This window comes from Pongo abelii, chromosome X (assembly GCF_028885655.2).
Source record: "Pongo abelii isolate AG06213 chromosome X, NHGRI_mPonAbe1-v2.0_pri, whole genome shotgun sequence".
Lineage (NCBI taxonomy): Eukaryota > Metazoa > Chordata > Mammalia > Primates > Hominidae > Pongo > Pongo abelii.
The window spans coordinates 51,330,220-51,346,582 of record NC_072008.2 but is presented as its reverse complement, the minus strand read 5'-3'; the positions used below and the strand labels follow the sequence as shown (position 1 = coordinate 51,346,582).

The window sequence follows — 16,363 nt, the reverse complement described above, 5'->3', positions numbered from 1 at the left end:
AAAATATAAATAATTAGCCAATTGTGGTGGTGTGTACCTGTAGTCCCAGCTACTTGGGAGGCTGAGGTTGGAGAATCACTTGAGCCCAGGAGTTTGAGGCTGTAGGGAGCTATGACTGCATCACTGCACTCCAGTTTAGGCAATAGAGCAAGACCCTAACTCTTAAGAAAAAAAAAAGTAACAACAACAAAACAGAGAAAGAGACTTTTTGCGCTCTCTCTCTGTCTCTCTCTCTGTCATGTGAGAATACCACCAGAGGTTGATAGTCTGCAACTCAGAAGAGGGCCCTCCCCAGAACCTGACCATGCTGGCACTCTGATCTTGGACATCCAGCATCTACAACTGTGAGTAAAATAAATTTTGGTTGTTTAAGCCACCCAATCTATGATATTTTGTTACAGCAGCCTAAAACAACTACCTTCAGTCATTCCAGCTCCATTGACATCCCCAGTGCTTTGCCTTCACACAACTTATCTGCCTTTTCTTGAATTCTCTTCCTTCCCCAATCAGCTTAGTTTGTTAGTCTTTCATCTTAACTATTTTCTTTCCAATATCACTAGATCTCTTGCCCACTGCCCTTTTATTGGATCTTCTTGGCACAACTTTAATCCTGCTTCAATCCAACTGTTCACTTTCACTATGCTTATATCCATATTTTAGAGTGATATTGGAGAAAAATCACACAACTACATAGATTAGTGACTTTGAAGATGAATGCTCAGCAACCTCAAATGTGATCTTATAATTACCCATTTCTCCTTTATTTTCACAATCTGCTCTTTCTTCCATATTCAGCAATGATCATTTTAAACATCCTCCACTCAGAATTCTATCACCTCATTTTCACATTCTCGTCAGGTGACATTGCCTCATACTTCACAGAGTAAACAGGAATTGTCAGGTGGAAACTAGCTCAACTTCCTGCTGTGAAATCTGTAAGTTTATAAGTTATCTGTACTTGTAATTCTTTGTCTTGCAATGGAAGGGCGGTCCCTTTAGATTAAAGCAATTCCTTTTCCCGTGCTTCATATCCAGTTCTGCATTTCTAGTGTGTGCTAGTGCTTTGACAATGTGCTTACACAGTGAATGGACAAGTTTGGTTTCTGGCTGAATGGTAAATCAGCAACAACCTACAGTTGCTGTCTTCCCATAGCCTTCATAGATGTTCAATTTAGTGATGTGTTTCCAGTCCTCAATCACCCCAGGGCTGATGGATCCTCCTACAGCCACACAAAGCTTCAGACTCTTGAATCTGTAGCTGGAGAGGCATCAAAAGTTGTTCTTAGCCTTAGTGAACATTTCTACCAATAACAGGTGTGTTGTGAGAAAGAAACTTGCAAAAATGATACAGATATTGCCAAACATATAGGAGGTACTCATTAAGTGATAGTTTATGTTCTTATTACTAGTCTTTTAGATAATCTATTCAGACATCTCAGTTACATCAATCTCTATGAAGATTCATTTACTCTTCTGGAAAAGAGGTATTAATGCTAAAAGTAAATAATTATTAACTGATGGTAGGAAGCCAGCCTTCTGTAGAAACCCTTCTGAGTTCTATTATCACCCCAAAAGCCTTACCTGCGTAAGAGGAATGTGTCAGCAATGGTAAGGTAAAGAAGGAACTAATTTTCTGAAGTCTGGGGATGGAGAGACAGCCACCAATTTTACAAACTGGGCTGAAAGTCTCTGGATATTATGAGAAGTTTCTATAGGGCCCCAGACATAGATAGAATAGTAGCGAACACTTTTTATAAACCCACAATTCATTTTATGTGTATTTTATTTTGGTGATGGTAGAAGGTTCCAGTGTGGGAAAATGATTAGAGCAAACCTCTTCATGGTCTCAGATAGAGATAGAATTACTATGTATTTTGAACACAAGAGTGTCAATTAATTGTTATGTGGTAGCTCATCTGTATTAGATAATACCTGACCTGCCCACCGAGTTAGGTCTTGAGACTAAGAAAGATCAGAATTGGAGAACTGTTTCTGAGTTAATTCCAAAGGCACCATTTTATCATTGCCTTTTTATTATTAATTTAAGGGTACAAGTGAGAGTTGACTACTTGTAAAATTTTAAGTCCTTTTCTATCAAGAGTATAAGAAATAATCTGTCTGGGCACAGTGGTTCATTCCTGTAATCCCAGCATTTTGGGAAGCAGAGGTGGGAGACTTGCTTGAGCCCAGGAGTTCAAGACCAGGCAACATAGTGAGACCAGGTCTCTAGAAAAAATGAAAACAAAAAATATCCAGGTGTGGTGGCATGTGCCTGTAGTCCTAGTTACTTGGGAGGCTGAGATGGGAGGATCCCTCGAGCACCTTAGCAGCCCAAGCAACAGAGCAAGTCCCTGTCTCAAAAAAAAAAAAAAAAAAAAAAAAAGAAAGAAAGAATCTGAACATTTTATATGGGATGGCATGTTGATGAATAAAGATATACTGTATTTTAGCTGAATTATTTTTAATTGCTTCATAAAATGCCAATGAACTAGGCATTTGTTTATGTCATCATAATTTAATACGTTGCTATTCTTTGTTCCCACAAATGCTCCCTTCATAGAGTATATGTCCTTGCTCACACAGCTAAAGTAAAATTTAGAGTTAAATAATTATTTAGCAAACTCTAAGGCATGATACAATGCTTTGGAACCTGTGCTTTCTCATTAATCTTTAGTGATGATTAATCTGGGCATCACCCAGACTCCACAAAACACTGGCAGTTCCACTTCTCAGTGGGTACTCTAGAGAATTCTAGGATATGTGCAAAGATTCTTATTTCAGCAGCTTGGAAAAGATTCAAGTATCCTTGATAGGTACTTGGGGCTCATTAACATATAATTCATTCATACTAAGGAATACTATGCAATGATTAAAATATATTACACATATTATCATAAATAGAGCTCTAAGGAACAGTGTGGAGTGAAAATGCAGGTTTTACTATGATATACATAGTATGATACCATCTATATAATCCCATCCCAATATTTCAGTATATTGCAGTGAAGATAGGTAGATAAATATAGATATAATTTATTTTTAAAAGGCCTAAAAGGATTTATATCCAATAAGGAAGGTGGTCTTTGTTTTTAATATTTACCTTATTTACAGATAATGTATTTGTCTTTAATGTTTATCTTTTTAAAGGGAGGTGTAATTACAAATTGATTAAACAAACTCGACCTTATGATTATAATTTAGTTCTATATTCTGGACTCCTGTGGAGCCAGAAGCTATGGCTTTGAAAAGTCACAAGAGAATAAAAAAATCCCACACTCTAACGAAGTTATTGTCATAAATGGCAACAAGATAGGTGTGTTAATGAAAGATAGGATTGGATCTACTTCAACAGATTGAGGATTCCTAATCTTATTTATGATACCATGAGTGGAAATTGACTCTCTCCTGAAAGATCCTCTCTTACCTGGCGAAACACTTGTGCTGAATCAGTTCCTGGTACATCAGTGGATTTGCAGATAGAGTGGTGACGGAAGGCCTGGACAGAGCCTGGGACCCCAAGGAAGAAAAAACCAAATCTATATGTTAAGTGGGAAAGACAGTGAGACTGTGGTGGGGAAGGTCCAGGGAAGAGGGCCACTAAATTTGAGACTTGGCTGGGGCATGCCATTTGTCTTGGAGATTTAGTGATTCCTCACCCTCCAGACCTTGGGAGAGAATTTAGCTTTAGCTGTGTGAACCTAGCAGCTATCATGTTATTCACTGATACCTGAATAGATACACAATGAGGCATTTACTTCTGGATCCCAGAAGCCTTGTTTTGATCTTCGTTGCTTTGAATAATAAGCCTGGATATTGCCAGTAAAATTGTGGATTGTGGAGGCACTTAAGAGGTTAGCACAACAGTTTAGAGATTGTGCTGTGGAGTCCAATAGACCATGATTGCTTAATGTCTAATTGCACCTCTGTGATTCCTTGGACTAGGTACTTATCTTCTATGAGACTCAGCTTCCCCAGTTTTTCCCTTACAGGGTTGTTGGAGAGATGAAATGAAATAATACATATGAAGTACCAGTGAATAGTCAATGAATAGTAACTGATATTAATATTGTCTTCTTCAATGTCATTATTGTCCTTTAAAAGTTTTCTTTTCAGGCCAGGCACGGTGGCTCACCTGTAACCCTAGCACTTTGGGAGGCCAAGGTAGGTGGATCACTGGAGGTCAGGAGTTCGAGACCAGCCTGGCCAACATGGTGAAACTCTGTCTCTAGTAAAAATACAAAAACTAGCTGGGCATGGTGGCGGGCACCTGCAATCCCAGCTACTCAGGAGGCTGAGGCAGGAGAATCGCTTGAACCCGGGAAGCGGGAGGTTGCAGTGAGCCGAGATCACGCCATTGCACTCCAGCCTGGGTGACAGAGCAAGACTCTGTCTCAAAAAAAAAAAAGCTGCCTTTTGAGTGCTACAACTGAAGTAGCCAAGTCCTCCTAATTCCAAAGGCCCTAGAGAAGTGAGGGAGCATTGCTCTCAGAAGTAGGGGAGAGCATCTTTAAGTCAAGATCACACTCCAAACTTAATTCTTGATTTGCCCCATTTGGGGCATGAGCCACTGGGCCATTGCTAATGCCTCTTTCTGGCCTTTGGCCCGCATGTCCCACAACAAGGACCTGGTCTTACATTTAGAACAGTCTCAGGACAGAAAATTGGCATGTGACACAGAAACACACAGACTCCTTGGAGCTGAGCTCCCAAGGCAGTACTTAGAGATAAAGATCCATCAAAGGCATCACTTAGACCACAAAATATTTGTTGGCTGGAGGTCCATCCACCATCTAAAAAGGAATAGGAAAGCCATTTGGATTTTCTCATGTTGGTACTAGCAACAACAATAATACTTGCTATTAACAAGCATTAATCTGTGGAGAGAAACAAGGACCACCCAAATGAAAACAAACAAAGGCTATGAGGCCAGGAGGCTAATGGAGTCTCCTTAAATTCTGTGAGTATCACTTAATTGGTATGATATTGCCTTCCAGGATTCATGGCTTTCAGGGGTCTCTGAAGTGTTCTAGTAAGCACTTTTATTAATTAATGAATTGAATAAATGAATGATCTCCTAAACCATTTTAATAAATGAGTTAGAATAGTTTCTCCTATTCTAATTCTCTACCTGATATCCACTGGCCATTATAGCTTATGAGAGTCAAAGCCTTTGAGGTGAGTATGAACATCACATACACCTGTTTCCCCTAAGGAACCTTTGGGTAGAGTTTGTTAAGAGAACTTGAGTGTGGAGTCACAATACACAACCATTTATCTTAGGCAGAATTGAATGTAAGGTTGGGAAACTTAACCACAGACAAACCAAACTAAAACAAATGCAACCCAATTAATTACTTAATTGAGTGTTCAACCAAAGAAATTGAAATCAGTTTCAGCATCCCTTGAATTTGCCAAGAGAGGCATTTACTTCTGAACCCCAGAAGCCTTGTTTTGATCATTGTTGCTTTGAGTAATAAGCCTGGATATTGCCAGTAAAATTGTGGCAATTTCACTGATGCTAGAAAGAGGCATTAGCATTGGCCCAGTGACTCATGCCCAAAAGTATTCGTAAGCTACTTAAATAATTTTTTTAAGGGATAGTGTGATGACATGTGATTCGCATCTTAGAATCTGACTCTCGAACCCCAAACCCTCATAAATTGCGACTCTATCTCTGTGTTTATCGCTACATATAGTGGTCAACACAATTATTCACCCCGGTGCTGGTAGCACTGAAGAACAAGTAACATCCAATGGTGCATCTTTGGAGTAATCATCTTGGATCCCTCCTCAACTGCATGGATTCACTGCTCTTCCTCTTTTTACCATGTACTCTTAGATTTTTTATCTATAGTAATCTACTTTTGATCCTTTGGTGTACACCCTCCCACCCTGTTTTCAGCCCTGTTCCTTCTCTCAATATTGATGTTTTCTGCAATCTTGAGTAATGAACTCTTTTTTTTAGCTTTAGTCTCATGAAACTCTCCCTTTACCACCCCAGAGAAGAGCTTTCAAGCCTGAACAGGATGTGTGAGGACTATATCTGGAAGCCTGACTGAAATCCATTCCCAAATCATACTGGGAATACTCGGCCAGTTTGGAAACGCCCATTGTCCCATTGGTGAAGAATATAGCCATTGGATGTTGACTTTTGGTCCCCATGAAGGTCTGCTTTGGAGGTACAACTCTATAAATTGCAAAAGATGCAACAGCAAAGTTCTAAATTTAGGTTCTCTGACTTAGAGCCTAGGCTCCTGGCTTGGTAATCTTTGATTTTTTAAAATAACAGCTAGTATCTTGGTATATTGGGGGATGATTTGTTAGAGGTGCAGCTGCCATTTTTTCCCTTAATTTTTTTGCATTAATTTCTGTTGGATAAGTAATATATGAAGCCTTTATGTTCCAGCCTTATTTTTCTCAGTAAAATACTCAATTTACTATTTACTCAATTGCTATTTACTCTATTTACTCAATTGCTCAGGGCAAAAATCTGTAGTAATCCTTATTATCAGTCTTTCCCTATATATCTACTTATCTACCCAGCTATCTATGCCACATCCTAACCATTGGCAAGCCCTGACAACTTTACCCCTACAACGTGTCACAAGTCTGTCTCTCTTCATTATCTGTACTCAGGGCTGGGACTAAGGTGGAGCAAGTGAAACATTTGTGACAGACATGATATTTAAGGGGATACCAGCAAATTCAGTAGTCAAGATAAATAATATTTTAGTGAAATATTTTTAAAATAATCAAAACTACTGTCAAAAATTAATAATAAAATATCCAAATTTAATTTAATTAATTAATTTATTTATTTTTGTGATGGAGTCTTGCTCTGTCATCCAGGCTGGAGTGCAATGGTGTGACCTCGGCTCACTGCAACCTCCGCCTCCCGAGTTCAAGCGATTCTTCTGCCTCAACCTCCCAAGTAGCTGGGACTACAGGTGCCTGCCAACACACCCAGCTAATTTTTATATTTTTAGTAGAGATGGGGTTTCACCATGTTGGCCAGGCTAGTCTTGAACTCCTGACCTCAAGTGATCTGCCCGCCTCGACCTCCCAAAGTGCTGGGGTTACAGGTGTGAGCCACCGTGCCCAGCCACAAAATTTAAAATAAATACATGACAATGAATGCTCCCAAAGTGGTCAAGTATTCCCAATACGATTTAGGAATGGGATTCAGCCAAGCCAGCTTCAAAGTATAGTTCTCACACAGCGTGTAATCCAACCAGACAGTTGCATGACTCACCTTACTTGGTCACCCTAATGTTGTCTCTGGTTCCGATAAAATTGTATTTATAAAAATAGAAGCAGGTGATCTGTCAGTGGAAGTTTGCCAATATGATTTTATTAATTAAAAAAATTATTGTATTAAAAACATAAAATTTATGAAATTATAAATTATAAACAGATGATATAAATATATAACATAAATATGTAAAATTATATACAAATTTTTAAACTTCAATTATGAAAATTATTTTATAATTTGATTTTTTAAATGTATTTGAAAATTAAAATATTATTTCTCTTGATCACTGGATGTTTCAGTGCCCCTTTACATTTTGTGCCTGAGGCGAGTTCCTTATTCGCCTTGCAAATTCCCAGTCCTGTGTCCACTGCCACCATCATGGTCCATACCAACATGGCTTCTCACTTGGACAACTGCACTAGCCTTCTGCCAGGTCCCTTTACTACCTGTCTTGTCTCTCATTGTTCAGACAGCAGTTGAAGGAGTTTTTAAAATGTCACTCAGATCAAGTCCTTCTCCTCCACATTCCACAGACAATTCCTACATGACCTACAAGACCCGCTGTAATCTCTCTCTCCCTTGCTATTCAACCTCCTCTCCTCCCACTCTCTTTTCCACTCACAACACTTCAGGCACCCTGGTATTCTTTCTGTTCCTCGAACAAGTCAAGCTCTTTCCCACCTCAGGTCCTTTACCTTAGTATTCTCTCTGATATTATTCCTACAGATATTCAAAAGGTTGGCTCTATAGTATTCAAGTCTCAGCTCATCCTCTCCTAAGAAGCCACCAAATCTAAGATAATTCCCCCATCTCCACATGAGATCACTGTATTTAATTTGCCGGTTTTGGTTGGGAGTTTCTTTTGGAAACTGTATTACCTTGATCATTTATGTGTTTTCTTGTTGTCCATTTTGTTGTCTAGAATATAAAATCCATGAGGAGAGGGGCTTTGTCTGTCTTGTTCACGTTTTTTTTTTTTTTTACATCTCTGGACACTAAAATATTACTCTCTAAAGACTGCATTTATAATTATCAAACATAATACAGTAGTCCCACCTTATCCCTGGGGGATATGTTCCTAGACTCCCAGTGAGTGCCTGAAACCACAAATGGTACTGAACCCTATATACACTATCTTTTTTCCTAAACATGCATGCTTATGATAAAGTTTTATTTATAAATTAGGCACAGTAAGAAATTAAAAACAATAATTAATAAAATAGAAAAATTACAATATACTGTAATAAAAATTGTGTGAATGTGATCTCTCTCTCTCTTTCTCAAAATATCTTATTGTACTGTACTCAACTATTTTGGACCATGGTTGACCACAGGTAACTGAAACCACAGAAAACAAAACCACAGATGAGGGGAGACTACTGTATTTGGCTAACCTGAGGATAAACATGGCATCATGTTGTTGTTTTAATATGTATTTTCTCATATCCCAGTGCCAGTGAGTTTTTTTTATTTGTATAAATTTAAGGGATACAAGTGCAGTTTTGTTACATAATGGTGAAATCTGGGCTTTTAGTGTAACCATCACCAAAATAGTGTACATTGTACCCATTAATAATTTATCATTCTTCACCCTCTCAAAACCTCCCATCTTTGCGAGTCTCCAGTGTCTATTATTCTACGCTCTATATCTGTGTGTACACATTATTTAGCTCCCACTTATAAGTGAGAACATGCAGTATTTGACTTTGTATTTCTGTTATTTCACTTAAGATAATGGCCTCCAGTTCCATCCAGCTTGCTGCAAAAGACATAATTTCATTCCTTTTAATGACTGAATGGTATTCCATTATATAATTATATATATATAAGCTTTTTATTATGTTTTGTAATGTGTTTATATTTTTATCACCTATTTTTTTACCATCTCAGAATGAATGGTCAAGTATGAATCAGAAGATGAGACTTTCACTCAGACTGAGAACTTGTAGGCCAGATCAGGGATTCTTCTGTTGGGGGTGTTGGGGAGTTACTCTGTTTTTTTTTTCAGGACTAGAAATTACCATTAAGCTTTTCATTACGACCACTCACACCACCTTCTCATACAACATTCTATCTTCCAAAATCAGACATTTTCTTGATTTAAGTTTCTCATTTTCAGTGTCCACTTACTGAATCAGCTCCTTGAAATCCAACCACCCATCATAGCACTTATCTGACACCAGGAGCTTGGTCTTCAAGGTAGGGCAGTCAAACATGGCAGAGACCATGACTGGGAACATAGCCTCACTGGCCACAAAGCATTGGGCTTTAGACACGTGTAATTGATAGCAAATTTCCTTGGCAGTCAGCTGGAGACTCCCAGGCACAAAGATGATTCCTGAAAAAGTCTCAAATAAGGCTTCATACATATCTTTTGAGCAGAGAATATTTCCTCAAACATCCTGGAAGGCACAGATGAGGTCTCTGGAATACCCTCTCTCTTGGGAGTTTCTCCTCTGTATTGGGGAAGCAACATGATGGTGGCTGGGGAAGAACTGAGACATGCAGGAGCCTGAGCTCATTGAAACAATCCAGTGATCAGTGGCTCTGCTGCTGTTATCCTTTCCCCTCGAGCAGTCCTAAATTTATATAGTTAGGCTTCAGACCACTAGTTACTTGAAATGTAGCCTGATTTTGAAACTGTGAAGCAAGGGGGTTGTGAAAACTTCCTCTTTGTTGTTTCCTCCTGGCTTGAGAATGGCTTGTGCTATGGATTTCTGGATTTGCATTGGAGACGAAAAACAACAACAACAACAACAAACAACTTCCGGCCTTTGGCTGTTTCTGTAGGTTCTTTTGCATCCATCTAACACCTGTTGGGGGCCTTCTATGAGACTGGGACATGCTGGGTGCATTTGTGTGCCAGAGGCTGCTCTAACAGAGGCTTCTCTTCACTGTTCAAGCTTGGAGAACTAGAATACTTCTAGGAGCAACTGATGATGACATTGCTTGTCTTTCAATGCTTACACTCCCTACTATAGATATATTGATTTTGGAAAAGGATCTAGTTAACCGGTGCAGGCCTTTCCCACATACCCCACCTTTATCTTCTGCTTCTCAAATTGAAATTCTTGGGCACCATAAAAAAGTCATTGTTCATAATAGCCCAAATGTGGAAACAATCTAAACAATCTAAATATCTATTGACTGATGAATTGATAAACTTTGCTATTGGCCTCCAGCTCCTTGCCCTGGTAACTTTCCTTAGTTATTCTTGTAAGTCCTACATTTTGTAGCTATTGCTATTGGAGCAAACAATTGTCCAGGACCCCAGATTCTACTCCTTACAGCATGGCATAGATGGTTTTGACCTGGAACTTTTTAAAGGAGTTGTCAGTGGTCATCTATCACAGATCCTGAAAAGACTCTATAATGCACTCAGGAAACAGCTAATATGAGCTATGCTATTTTCATACGATCTTACCAGGAAAAAATAGTCACAAAAGATACCCAGAAAAGAAATGAAAATGTACTATATGGTATCACCAAACATGAGCTAGTTATATTTTAGAATACATCTGCTCCCAAATTTTTATTTCATTGTTTTAGAAGAGTTCGACGATTTGTAAATGGATTAATTAGTTAATCCAGACACAGTGTTAGATGCTGGGGACTCAGAGGTGAAGCAAATACTGCCCTGGCCCTCGAGGACTTCACATAAATCACCAGTTGTAACTACCTGAGGTAATGGAGATACAAAGCACCCAGACTGGCTTGAGAGAGTAAAGGAAGTCTACCAGAGCAGGTGATGGTAGAGCCCAACTTGGCAGCAAAGTGAGATTTTTGCCAGGTAGACAAGGAGGGGAAGGAAGGAATGACAGGAACAGGGAAGCAGATGGGCAGGTAAGTGTAAGGAACCATGATAGGCTCTTCCACCTGGTACATTCAGGAGACTATGAGTAGTCCAGGTTTTCTGGAGTGAGGTATAAAGTGACAGGGCAGGGGGAATGCTGAGAGATTTGATCAAATAGAATCATGGTATTTTAAAAGCAAAAAGCCAAAAAACATCCACAATGCTGAAAAATACACAAATGTTTTCCTCCAAACTTAGGGAAGAAAATCCAAATCCAGACCCTGCCTCCCTCTCTGCCCTCAGCTGCCTCTTCCTGCTTCCTCTCTCATTCTGCTGCAGTCACACAGGCTTCCCTGCTTGCCAGCTGGATTTCTAAAACCAAGAGAACCTCCTGTGGTTTCTAGCAGGCTCCACCATGGACTCAGACTAGATCTTCCTATGACCTTCAGAGTCTTCTTCCCCAATACCCGCTTTCCTTTCTTGAAGCTCTCCTATGCCATGTTTGTCTCAGGCCATATGAGCTACTACTGTTTTTACTATTTTTCCAGATAAACCCAGATGACTGACAGCACACTAGTAATTTCACCCTCATTGTAGGTGAAGTTCACCAAGGACCTTTTTAAAGGAGGAGAATGATCCTAGAACAAAATGTTTTGTGAGGTAATGAGCTTCTCATCACCAGTGATGTTCCAGCAGAAGTTAAATGCCCGTTCCCAGGGAAGTTGTAGGAAGGAATCACTCACTGGGTGGGATCACATAGAGGACCTCTAAAGTCCCGTCTGCCTCTTACGATTTTATTCTAACTATACACAAACACCTAGACAGACATTATAATTTTATTAAAAGAAGGTGATATAGGTATCCCATAATTAAGCAAAATATATAAAATGTAAATTTTTCAACTAAGTAAATTTGAAGGGCTGTATTTTATAAAAGGGATCCATTTAGGTGACTTTAACTAGAATCCTAAAATATTACACGTAAAAGGGACTTTATTCACTTTGTTTTCCAAAACAAGAATTCTTTCTAATAGAACATTTTAGCACAATTACATTTGTTTAGAATTTGACCTGGTACATAGTAGGAGATAAATACATATTTGTTTAATGAATGCATAACCAAAGAAAAAATGTGATGTATATAACTTTTCAAAAATACAGCTATTGTTCCAAGTAAGATTCAAGTGTACAGTTTTGGCTGAGAGGACCTAGTTTGAGAAGTTGCTGTTGAGTGCAATAATAGTGAAAGGTGCTTGTTTGTTTAATTTTGGTCTTGTTGTTTGGTCATTGTTGGAGAACAAAAGGTCAACAGTATTTTCTGATGACAATTATATTCCTTTTAAAAATGTGGATCACCAGTAAAACTTCCAAAAGAAAACATCTTCACGTGTCCTTAGGTTATGTAAATGTCTATCGAGGTACTTGACAGGAGACATGTTGCCTCACAGTTCCCTTATTCAGAATGTACCTGCCCCCACCCCTTATACATATGACCCACCCCAAGCCTCGGCTGCACTTCACCACCTGGTGAGTGGAGAGGGTGCCAGGCATGGCAAGCACAATCCCCACATGGCAAGCACAGACAGTAAATGTCAGATCTGTTGGGAGTGGCTGGGGGTTGAGATTATGAGGCTCATACCTATTTCTCTAAACTCAACACCCTGGTGGCCAATCTTTTCAAGAAATAGGAGGGAGAGCTTTGAATGGACTCTGGATTCATGAGGCAGCTTTTAGGGTCCCTTAGAGACCCTTCCCTGTGGCCTCATCTTCTGCTCCACCTATCCCTTTATCATAGAGATTGCTGCCTCTAATACTGGGATGGGATCTACATTTTCAAGGGATGGTTCCTGTTGCACCTGCTTTTTAAATGAAGCTGACTCTAGCATAATATCAGCTACTTGGAAAAGAACACCAGTCTCATCAAATAAGTCATCTTCGTTGCCTGGCACATTGACTTGTCAAGTTCCAAATGTCATAGCCTGGGAAAACTCAAGAAAACTACAAAGCAAATTAATGCCAGAGCAGTGGGCTCTATGACTTCAGCAATTTGAATTCATGATTACAAAAACTAGAAAAGCAAAGACCCACTGCAGTGCTCAACATGAACAAAAACACAAATAGACTCAGCATTTTTAATGTTTTTATGACTAGAAACAGAATCTATGCATACTGTACAAAGTGAACAGAAAACAAACATTAAATTAAAATAATGCATAATCTTTGATTTTTATTGTTTTGTGTTAAACTGTATTTTCAATTTTTGTATAATGTCCATGTGTTTGAAATAATAAAATAATGAGGCATTTAAAACTAATTACTTTCAACCTTCACAGAATTTTGTACTTACGTTACTTTGTTAGCAACTATTTCATTAAATTCAGGATTTTGGATCTAGTGGGCCCTATCAGGTGAACAAGAAACCACAGAGAGAGAAGTTGAGGACTCTGCAATGAGTGTCTAGAAAAGTTACTTGAGCAGACTCACGGCATCTCAGACTCATCAGTACCTGCTGGTTGCTGCAAGGTGAGTGGGAGGTCTGCTGGCTGAAAGGACCAGAGGAAGGCCGGACACCTCGCCCTTTCTTAGAACACCCTTGTTTTTATCAGCTTGCGCTGCTATAACAAAACACCATCGACTGAGTGGCTTATCAACAACAAATGTATTTCTCACAGTTCTGGAAGCTGGAAGTCTGAGATCAGGATACCAGTGTGGCCAGATTCTAGTGAGGGCCTTCTTCTGGGCTGCAGACAGCTGACTTCTCCTTGTACCTCCACATGGCAGAGAGCAGAGAGAGGAAGCAAGCTCTGTCTTGACTCCCATAAAGACACGAATCCCATCCATGAGGGCTCCACAATTATGACCTTATCTAATCCTAACTAGCTCTCAAAGGCCCCACCTGCTAATATCCTCACACTACGAGGCTAGGTATCGACATATGGGTTTGTGAGGAACAAAAACATCCAGTCCATAAACGCTAAGATCACCCAGTGACTGCCACTCTCTAGGATTCTGGGAAACAACATCTTTTGTATCCCCTGGTGGTCCAGCATACCAGTACAGGGAGCTATTTATTGCTGGATATGTGGTGGGTGGAGGGGTGAGAAGTGACAGGCAGCTAAGGAAGGCCATGAGCAGCAAGGAGCAAGGGAGAAAGTGCAAAACTGCATGAGGTGGGTAAATAGAGGGGCAAAACCCTGTGACTGATGACCTCAGTGACTATGCAGATCAAGTTCCTGGGAGATAAGCATAACTTTAGATCCAGTACCAATCAGGTTCCTAGGTTTTTCTGGCTCCCATGGGTGGTTCCCTCATCCTGTCAGAGTGAGCTTCATGCCGATCCTTTTTGTATTGCTGGGTATTCAGGACATTGTGTTTGGAGGTCCACAGATCCTGTTGATACAGAAGGATTGCCAGAGTGCAGGCCATCGTAGGGTGGCCACCACAGCTGCCATGGAATTTTGCTCTAGTGAGAGAGAACAAATAAATGGAGAGATAGTCCATGTAAATGGCATGGAAAATTCTATAGTTTTGAAATGCATAGTCTCCCAAAATTGATCTGTGTATTCAATGCAATCCAGAAAACTCTGTATTTTAGTGTGTGGAAATTAGTAAACCGATTCTAAAATTTGTATAATATTCAAATGTTCATGAAAAAGAAGATTCATTTTAGAAAGAACCAGGTGTGAAGTTGGCATGGTGCTGACACGGACTCATTTGCATATGAAATACTTCATTAATGATAATTCGGCATTGCAGACCGTGGGAAATTCACTGTCCAATTTGAATATTAAATGTTCACCAACAGAGGGATAAATAGATGCATTTTTGGCCTATTAATATAGTGGAATGCTAGGGAGCAATAATGAAAATGGTTTTTACAACCATAATGATGAGTAGGTGAAGCTAGACACAGAATTATGCATACCTTCTGATAACTTTCATATATATCTAAGAAATGTGGAAAATGAAACTCTGTTTTTCCAGAGATGCATATGTAGTTGGAAAATTATACAGCATAGCAAAGAAGTAATTACTAAAAAAGAGTAGTGGTCACCTCAAGGAGTGAGGGTGGAAGATGCCAGGAAGAGGCACATGGGGACTTTGAGAATGCCAACAATGTTCTAGTTATTTACCTTGGTAATGATCTATAGGTGTTCATTTTTACACACATATTTATATTTCATTCACATTTTGTGTATGAGTGATATATCATAGGGATAAATGAGGATTATGAGAAAACGTAACATTTTATAACAATACATTTGAACATTTTAATATAGTGAATTAACAAATATTAGAAAAATATAACTCAACAAACTTATGAAGACACAGAAATTGTGAATAGACCTATAGCCATTAAAATAAATGAGTGGGTAATTTAAAATACTTCCCCCAAACAGTAAAAGCAATAATAAAATACGCTAGGCTCACCAAATATTACAGAAGAAAATAATCTCAATTTTATACAAAGTCTCCGAAGGAACATATGAAAGAAAGAACATTTCCCAATTTATATCATGTGATAATGATAATTTTGATAGTAAATATGACAATGGACACATAAATAAAGAGCAATAAGAAATCAGTCACACTGATGAAAATAAATGCAAAATCCTCAAGAAAACGTTGGTAAATTAATTCAGCAGTCTATACACAAAAGAATATATCAAGACCAAGATAGCTCTATTAAGAAATAAATTTGTATAATCTACTATATTATTAGAATAAAGCATGGAAATCATATGATTATCTCAATAAATTTAATCATACAGCATAGCAAAGTGTTTGATAAAACTCAAGTATAGCAAACTATACAGCATAGCAAAGTGTATGAAAAAACTCAAACTGCATTTATAATAAAACATTGCCAATATCTAGTAATAGAAAGAAACTAATGATGTACAGCCTCAACAAACTAGACGGAGGAGGGACATACTTCCAAAATAATGAAAGCCATTTATGAAAACCCACAGCCAACATCACACCAAACAGGGGAAAGTTCAAAGCAGTTCCTAAGTACTGGAACAAGCCAAGGATGCCTACTTTCACCTCTCCTATTCGACATGGCACTGGAAGTCCTAGCCAGCACAATCGGGCAAGAGAAAGAAATAAAAGGTATTCAAATTGAAAAAGAGAATGGCATGATGTATTATATATACTGAAGGATGTTGAATTTTATCAAATGCTTTTTTGCATCTATTTAGATGATCATTTTTTTTTGTTTTTTATTCTGCTTAAGTCATGAATCACAATCGTTTATGATGATTATTTTGAGTTATTTTTTAGGCAATTTATAGACTTCAGATTCTTTGGTAG

General features: G+C 38.7%; 1 pseudogene; it reads right to left on the bottom strand.

Annotated features, from left to right (window-relative positions):
* Positions 1–1,119: 1,119 nt before the first annotated feature.
* Positions 1,120–9,624, bottom strand: LOC100442520 (acyl-coenzyme A synthetase ACSM6, mitochondrial-like; annotated as a pseudogene).
* Between the last annotated feature and the right edge of the window lie 6,739 nt (positions 9,625–16,363).